Genomic DNA, 8962 nt, shown 5'->3' with positions numbered 1-8962 from the left:
AGGTTGTGGTGAACCGATATGGCACCACTGCACTCCAGCCTGGGCGACAGGGCAAGACTCTGTCTCAGGGGAGGGGGGGAATACAACACACTGACAAGTGGTCTATTTTAAACTCAGTTCTGGATTGTTGTCTGTTAAGGCTATTGCTTGGGATAAAAAAAAACAAAGGGAGGAGGAGAAACAAGAACAGATACAAGAAATAGAAGCAGTAGCATAGGAAAATGAAAAGAAACAAGAAAATAATGACAAGCAGAAGAAAAACCAGACTGGAAAAAAAAGGAAAAAGAACAGGCAAGGAAATCAGGAGGCCTATTCTACATTTTGTCCCCTCCCTGATTCATGAAATTTGAAAAAGTCCAAGACTATCCCAACAGAAAATAAGCAAAAAGATACACAAATACCCCCTCCTCCAAACTTTAATAATGACGCAATGCTGCCACTGACACCTGTCTCAGGCCCCAGCAGGAGGAGGGCGTCCTCAGGGAGAGGAGGACCGCGCCTCTCTTGGAGACCATCGCTGTCACTAATGCCTCCATCCCCCACCACCGGCAGTGCAGCCCCCGATAGCGCCCCATAACTCGTCCCCGCCTAGGACACTGCAGCACCCGATTGCGCCTGCAACCTGCCCCCTGCCACTGGCAGTGTAGCCCAGGATAACGCCCTCAATCCGCTCCCTGGTGTTGGCAGTGCAGCCACAGATAGCGCCCCCAACCAGCCTCCTCCCACGGGAAGTGACTTCCTGGATAGCGCCCCCAAACAGACTCCCGCCTCGGGCAGTGACACCCGGGGTAGGTCACCCAACCCAGCCCCTGTCGCAGAGAGTGCAGCACCAGATAGCGCCCCTAACACGCCCCCCGCCACCGGCGGTGTAGCCCAGGATAGCGCCGCCAACCCCCCACTCGACGCGGCAGTGTAGCCCCTGATAGTGCACCCAATCTGCCACCCACCCGGCAGTGAAACCCCGAATAGCGAACCCAACATACTCCCTGCCGGGCAGTGCAGCTCCCTAATAGCACCCAACTCGCCCCCCAACCCCCGCCACTGGCAGTCCGCCCCTAATAATGCCCCCAACACATTCCTGGCTGTGGGCAGTGCAGCCCATAGACAGCACCCCCAACCAGCCTCCAGCCACGGGCAGTGACACCTCGCATATCACACCCAACAAGTTTCCCGCCATGGGCACTGATGTCCCAGGTAGCACCCCAACCTGTGCCCCGCCGCCACCAGCGTAGCCACGGATGGCACCCCCAACAAGCTCCCCACGCCACTGCGGGAAATGACACCCGGGATAACGCACCCAAGCCTCCCACGCCGTGGGCAGAGCAACACCCACTACTGCCCCTAACACACTCCCCACACAAGATGGCGCCCCCAATACTCTCCTTGCTTCGGGTAGTGTAGTTCGCGATAGTGCATCCAACCCGTGCCCCCTGCCCCCGCCGCCCCTCACCCCTCGCCCCTCGCCCCCTGCTGCAGGCAGTGCGCCCTGGATAGCTCACATACTCCACCACCTTTCTACCACTGTAGCTGCACTGTACTCTCCCTCACTGCCACCAACTGCAGCGAGGAGAGCCATGCTGTTGCAGGCTCAAGCCTCCAGCGTGCAACCGGGGATGACTCCTCCTCTAAGCTGGGGTCGGAGCAGACGGGTGAGCAGAAGGAGAAAAACCGGGACTGGCGAGACTCTCTCTTACCAGGTTATGCAAATTAGGTTTCTGGACTACATGTTCTGATTGGATGAGAGAAAACTCTTTAGGTCTACTATGATTGGGCTTTATTTTCATGTTCTGACTGGATGAGAGGAAGTCTTAGGATAACCAATCAGAACATGATAACAAAGTCCAGAATCTGGGCCCATATGTCAAAATTATAAGGTTTTTTGGAACATTGATCTGTCTTTAACAAGAAAAAAAATTGTAAAGAGTTATAGTTACGAAAATCCTACCTTATAGTCAAATTAATTAAAACTGGATAGATTTATAAATTTTATTAAAAAGTAACTTTAGCATTAAAGATGCATTAATGCAAAAATAAAATTTAGTTTTGTGTTGAATTCTTTCTTTTGAGAAATCCAAGAACTCTTTCTTGGGGTCTGGATTAGGACCCCTTTCCAGTAACACCGCCACCCCCAGCCCTCGCCTCCTTCCTGGCCTCCACTGGGAGGCGCTCCCCTGGAGGAGCAGCTGCCGCTGGCCCCCACCAGACTCAGCACTTGGCTCTCTGGGTCTGTGGCCAGTAGCCACAGAGATGGAGACTCGGTTCCTTCAGCAATGTGTGTTCCTACTGTGCGTCTGGCACAGAGCGAGGTCCTGGGGGTGGGGCCCTGTCCTCCAAGAGCTCACCCTAAGTCACAGAAGCCCATTTTTATGGAGGATTTACTATGCAGACTGTAATTCTTACCACAACCCAGTCATCAGTGCTGTTATTATCCCCATGTGAAGTACCCAAAAAACAAGGTCCAGAGAGGGGAAGGGATTTGTCCAGGTTCACACAGCTCATCAATGTTGGAGCTGATAACAAATCCTCTGAATTGAACCATTTATTAATAGGCATTGATGTTCTTTTTTGTTTGTTTGTTTGTTTGTTTGTTTTGAGACAGAGTTTCGCTCTTGTTGCCCAGACTGGAGTGCAATGGTGTGATCTTGGCTCACCACAACCTCTGCCTCCAAGCGATTCTCCCACCTCAGCCTCCCAAGCAGCTAGGATTACAGGCATGTGCCACCATGCCTGGCTCATTTTGTATTTTTAGTAGAGATGGGATTTCTCCATGTTGGTCAGTCTGGTCTCAAACTTCCAATATCAAGTGATCTGCCGACCACAGCCTCCCAAAATGCTGGGATTACAGGTGTGAGCCACCGCGTCAGGCCTGGGCATTGATCTTCTAGAGACAAAATAAACCATGTTGTCTTCAAGCATATTGAGTTTGCTGTTGATCACCACAGCCACATCATCTTTCTGTTTCACGAGTGATTGCCTGGCATATCTGCCCAACATCTCTGTGTATTTATACTGACGTGTGTCTTCTATAGTTTATCCAATCTTCATTTCTAAACTCTTCTGTGAAGTCCACAGAAATTAAGTATGAGTTTCTTGTACTATAGAAAGTTGGGCATTCCTTGGGTAGGTATTGTTTAGGTGGACTTGCTTTTCTGGGTCACCTTTTGCTGAAAAGTGTCAGTCTTTGAGAGGAGGGGGGTGTCCTTTCCTGCCAGGGTGTCTTTGTGTAGATGGAGACGCAGACAGTGTTGTGTGACGGTGAAGGGTCACAGTGGGCTGCAGAGGTTTAAAGGCGACCCACAGGCAGGTCCAGCCAAGGCAGAGGTTACAGAAAGGACAAGCAGATGTGAGCAGGTCCCTGGGGCATCATGAATACAGTGGCCCCTTCATCTACTCCCTTGGAAAATGGATTTATTCCAGGATAGACCATGTCTATCCAAAGGCAAAACAGTCAGTAGTCCTAGGTGCCCCCAACCAGTCCTCAGTGCCGTCTATGGAAGTCCAGTGAAAAGAGCCTATGGGGACAGCGCTTGCCCATCTACTCATGTGGACGAGGACTGGGTGCTTTGTGAGGAGCGAAGAAGACAGTATGGAGGAGTTCATGGAGTCGGAGGGACTCGACATGATCATATTCCATGGCTCAGAGCAGCCACACATGGGACATTCAGCATCTGTAAGGGGACCATGCAGCAGAGGCTGACAGTGGAGAGTACAGTACACACAAAGACACGCCAGTGTTTGGTGAGAGCGACTTGATCCAGATCAGCAAAAGAGAAGTGATCGATATACACAGCAGCATGCAAATGGCGACTATGGGATAGCAATGGCTGATGTCAGGCTGCTGGCAGAGAGCGCAAGACATGACTGAAACACCACTGGCCACAAGTCCACAGAGGTCTTGGAGCTGACCTGGATGCTTCCTTTGAAGTTGGTAAGGTTGTACATTTATAACTATGATATTGGCTGCTTTTTTTTTTTTTTTTTCTTTGACGGAGTCTTGCTCTGTCGCCAGGCTGGAGTGCAGTGGTGTGATCTCAGCTGACTGCACCCTCCGCCTCTGAGGTTCAAACAATTCTCCTTCCTCAGCCTCCCGAGTTGCTGGGACATCAGGTGCACACCACTACGCCCAGCTAATTTTTATATTTTTAGTAAAGATGGGGTTTCACCATGTGGGCCAGGATAGTCTTGATCTCTTGACCTCATGATCCACCCACCTCCGACTCCCAAAGTGCTGGGATTACAGGCGTGAGCCACCATGCCCGGCCAAGCTGCTGGATGCTGTTATTACCTGCAGTTATGTCCCCACTCCCACAGGTGCAAGAGAAGATCTGTTTGCCTACTGAGAAGACCCGATACCTCCTGAGAGGCGAACAGAGGTGCTCAGGCTAAGCCAGTTTGTGACACAATAAGCATATCCACATTGGTGAGAAGATAAGAAGAGCCCAGTGGATGTGGAGCTCCATGGAGAAGGAGACCAAGGTCAGGTCAGGATGGGGAGGCTTCCCATGGGCAATAATGTGCCTGGGGCCACCCCCTGTGCTCATGGCAGTGGGGAAACAATTCTTGCTGTCTCACACATAACACTGTGCACATGGTAACACATGCACTCGCTTGATCACGGCATCTACTGGGACTGACCAAGAGGCTGAACAGCCACAACCATAACACTAGAGGGCCACATGACTGTGCTTGCAGGAACTGAGATGATGCAGAAACCCTGTTGCCGAGACTTCTGGAGGTCCAGGATTGTCTCAGCCTTGAAGATTAGAGAAGACACAAAATGAACAGGGCTGTGGCTAGAGAGTCTCCCAGCTCAAGTATGAAGCCACAAAGAAAAGGAAGAACGGGCCGGGTGTGGTGGCTCACGCTTGTAATCCCAGCACTTGGTAGGCCGAGGTGGGTGGATCACGAGGTCAGGAGGTTGAGACCATCCTGGCCAACATGGTGAAACTCCGTCTCTACTCAAAATACAAAAATTAGCTGGGCGTGGTGGCATGCTTCTGTAGTCCCAGCTACTCGGGAGGCTGAGGCAGGAGAATCACTTGAACCTGGGTGTCAGAGGTTTCGGTGAGCCAAGATCGCGCCACTAGCACTCCAGCCTGGCAACAGAGCTAGACTCCGTCTCAAAAAACAAAAACAAAAAAGAAACAAAAAAAAACCAAACAGCTGCCTGAGGCCGAGTGCGGTGGCTCATGCCTGTAATTCCAGCACTTTGAGAGGCTGAGGTGGGTGGATCACTTGAGGTTAGGAGTTCGAGACCAGTCTGGCCAACATGGTGAAACCCCATCTCTACTAAAAATACAAATATTAGCTGGGCGTGGTGGCGCATGCCTGTAATCCCAGCTACTCAGGAGGCTGAGGCAGGAGGATTGCTTGAGTCCAGGAGGCAGAGGTTGCGTAAGCCAAGATTGAGCCACTGCACTCCAAACTGGGCAATACAGCGAAACTCCATCTCAAAAACAACAACAACAACAAAACAGGCTGAGTGCATTGGCTCACACCTGTAATCCTAGAACTTTGGGAGGCCGAGGCGGGAGGATCACCTGTGGTCAGGAGTCTGAGATCAGCCTGCCCAACATGAGGAAACCCCATCTGTACTGAAAATACAAAAATTAGGCGTGGGGGTGCATGCCTGTAATCAATCCCAGCTACTCGGGAGGCTGAGGCATGAGAAACACTTGAACCCAAGAGGTGGAGGTTGCAGTGAGCTGAGATCACACCACTGCACTCCAACCTGGGTGACAGCGCACGACTCTGTCTCAAAAACAAACAAACAAGCAAAAAACCAAAACACCTGCTGTAGTGGAAATGGATTGAGGGCCTGGAGCTTCACCTGGCAAGCTCCTCTTTTCCAACCCCCATCCACTCCCAGTAGCCTCAAGGAGATCAGCAGGAATCCCCTAGCTCTGAGAAGCACAGCTGACAAGCATTGAAGTGAGCTGCTGTTGCTGGTAGACAGGGGCTGCTGTGTTAAGAAGCTGGGAATGCTTTCTATGGCTAGGCACTTGGAGCCAGGTCTTTCTTGTTTTTCTAAATGGCAGGCACACTTGGTTTTGTTGCAGTTTGCAGAGGAGTCAGCAGGGTGAGTGCTTGGAGTGGATCTCGTTGCAGCTCCAGACCCTGCCCATTGGGTCATATTCCTTTCAGGATATTTGACCTCTGACCAGCCAGCATCATTAGCCCACTGCCCCCTGGCCTGTGAGCAGCACCCCCAACCTCTGCCCCTTCTTCCCTCTCAACCAGGTGGTGGCCAACGCAGTGGCAGCGCTCTCAGAGATCGCCGAGTCTCACCCCAGCAGCAACCTGCTCGATCTGAACCCACAGTCCATCAACAAGCTGCTGACAGCCCTGAACGAGTGCACCGAGTGGGGCCAGATCTTCATCCTGGACTGCTTGGCCAACTATACACCCAAGGACGACCGCGAGGCCCAGAGGTGAGTGGGCTGCCTTGCTTGCCAGCCCAGCCTGAGGACCCTGGTCCTCAGGGGCTCCAACCAGGCACTGGGCCTCAGGCCTTAGTGAGCCCCTTTCTAGTGCCTTGCCCCACAACCTACCCTCAGACACACCTAAAGGGAGGCCTGCCTGCTTCCCACCTCTCCAGAGCCAGGCAGGCAGGAGAGCTGCCTTGGGCAGTCAGCTCAGTGCCTGCTGTGGGCATAGGCCTGGCCTGGGAGCTCGCAGAAGCCCCGGGCACCTCTGTTGAGTTCAGTAGATGGGTAGCGCCAGAGCCACTGCCCATTGAATTCTCACTGGGTGTCTGGGGCTTTGCCAGGTGCTTTCCACACACTAGAGTCTTTAATGCAACTTTTATCATCATCCTTCGCTTTCTAGATGAGGGAGCTCCAACTTAGAGAGGTGGAGGGAATTGTGCAGGTCCCCCGGCTGGGGCTCACCTGACTCATGGTCTTAACCACAAGATACCCTCCAAGTCGGAGGAAGTGGGGAGTTGGCATCTATACAGTATGTACTACGTGCCAGTACTGTGCTTGTTCTTTTTTTGTTTGTTTGAGGCAGGGTTTCTGTCCCCCAGGTTGGAGCTGCAGCCTCAACCTCCGGGGCTCAGTTGATTCTTCCAGGTAGCTGGGATTACAGATGCATGCCAATATGCCCAACTAATTTTTATATTTTTTGTAGAGGCAGGTTTTCACTGTGTTGCTCAGACTGGTCTCAAATGCCTGAGCTCAAGCAGTCCACCCACCTCACCCTCGCCCGGCCTTGTTTTTTACATGCGTTATGTCAGTTAAGCTCCTAGCAACCCTGCGAACTAGGCATCACCATTTGATTCTATAGATGAGGAAACTGAGGCTCAGAGTGATTTGAACCTGCTGGGGTTTAGTTAGCAGGCAGCAGAACCAGGATTTAGATCTTTCTTCTACAAAACACTTGTTTGTTTTTTGTTTGTTTGAGACAGGGTCTCGCTCTGTCACCCAGGCTGGTGTGCAGTGGCACAATCACAGCTTACTGCGGCCTCAAACTCCCTGATTCAAGTGATTCCCCTGCTGTCAGCCTCCCGAGTAGCTGGGATTACAGACACGCACCACCATATCGGGCTAATTTTGTGTATTTTATTACAGATGAGGTTTCACTATGTTGGCCAGGATGGTCTTGATTTCCTGACCTCGTGATCCGCCTGCCTCGGCCTCCCAAAGTGCTGGGATTACAGGCATGAGCCATCACGCCCGGCCGATCCTCAGCCTCTTAAAGTGCTGGGATTACAGGTGTGAGGTACTGCACCCGGCCTCCAAGCTTCCAGCTTGTTAATTCCTGCCCTAACAGTCGTCCCTCACTGTTGCCTGGCCCACCGAGGCCAGGCGCCTGAAGCTGCCCTCACCAACAGCATAGGATGTCTTACGTGCCTCCCTCTGGTTCTTCTGGAAGTTAGATACCGGGAATCGTCCCCTGCCAGGGTAGGGAGGGATCGCTCATGCCTCCTTTCCTTAGGGGAGATCTTCGAGCTGAAGGCAGAGCTCAACAGTGACAAGAAGGAGAAGAAGAAGGAGGCAGTGAAGAAAGTGATTGCATCGATGACCGTGGGCAAAGATGTCAGGTGTGCAGGAGCAGGCCTGGTGGCAGCTGGAGGTGGCTTACAGGGGAGGGTTTACAGCTTGGGTCCACTTCAGTCTCTGCCTTCGGGTGTCTAGGGACCCATGTCTCCCCTCATACAGCCCCCTTCGTAAAACTTTCTTCCCCATCGAAGGTTTTGTTTACCCGGGAATCAGGAGCCCAGATGCTGACAGTCAGGTGGTGATGGAGTGAGTTAACTGGAGTAGGTGGGAAAGGCAGCAGGGGATGGAGTGGGTGTGGCATGAACCCTTTCAGAAACTCCAGAGGATCATTACTGGCTGGGGAAGAGGACCCAGTGTGGCCAGGTCTTCTGGTTTTTAAAAAGAATGGGAAATCTGGGTCAGGCGTGGTGGCTCATGCCTGTAATCCTAGCACTTTGGGAGGCCCAGGTGGGCAGATCATGAGGTCAGGAGTTGGACGCCAGCCTGGCCAATGTGGTAAAATCCTGTCTCTACTGAAAATACAAAAATTAGCCAGGCGTGGTGGCGTACGCCTGTAATCTCAGCTACTCGGGAAACTGAGGCAGGAGAATTGCTTGAACCTGGGAGTCGGATGTTGCAGTGAGCCGAGATTGCACCTCTGCACTCCAGCCTGGGTGACAGAGCGAGACTCTGTCTCAAAAAAAAAAAGGGAAATCTGTATTTTTCATTTTAAATATCCCTGTCTTAAGTGGCCAGATGATAGTAAACACTGTGCGGTGTGAATAAAACACACGTGCAGATTGGATTTCTCCTAATGTGTCACCGGTGTGCAGCCTCTGTTGCACCTGATGGCTAAAGCAGGTTGTGTGTAGAATGGCTGCTGCACCTTGGCTCATGCTTCCTCTGTGGGAGCACCCAGTGACCCAGCTTGTCTGCCCAAATCTTTAAAAACCCATTCAAGGCCAGGCACGGTGGCTCAC

This window comes from Macaca mulatta, chromosome 10 (genome assembly GCF_049350105.2).
Source record: "Macaca mulatta isolate MMU2019108-1 chromosome 10, T2T-MMU8v2.0, whole genome shotgun sequence".
Taxonomy (NCBI): domain Eukaryota; kingdom Metazoa; phylum Chordata; class Mammalia; order Primates; family Cercopithecidae; genus Macaca; species Macaca mulatta.
This window is presented reverse-complemented; position numbering follows the sequence as displayed.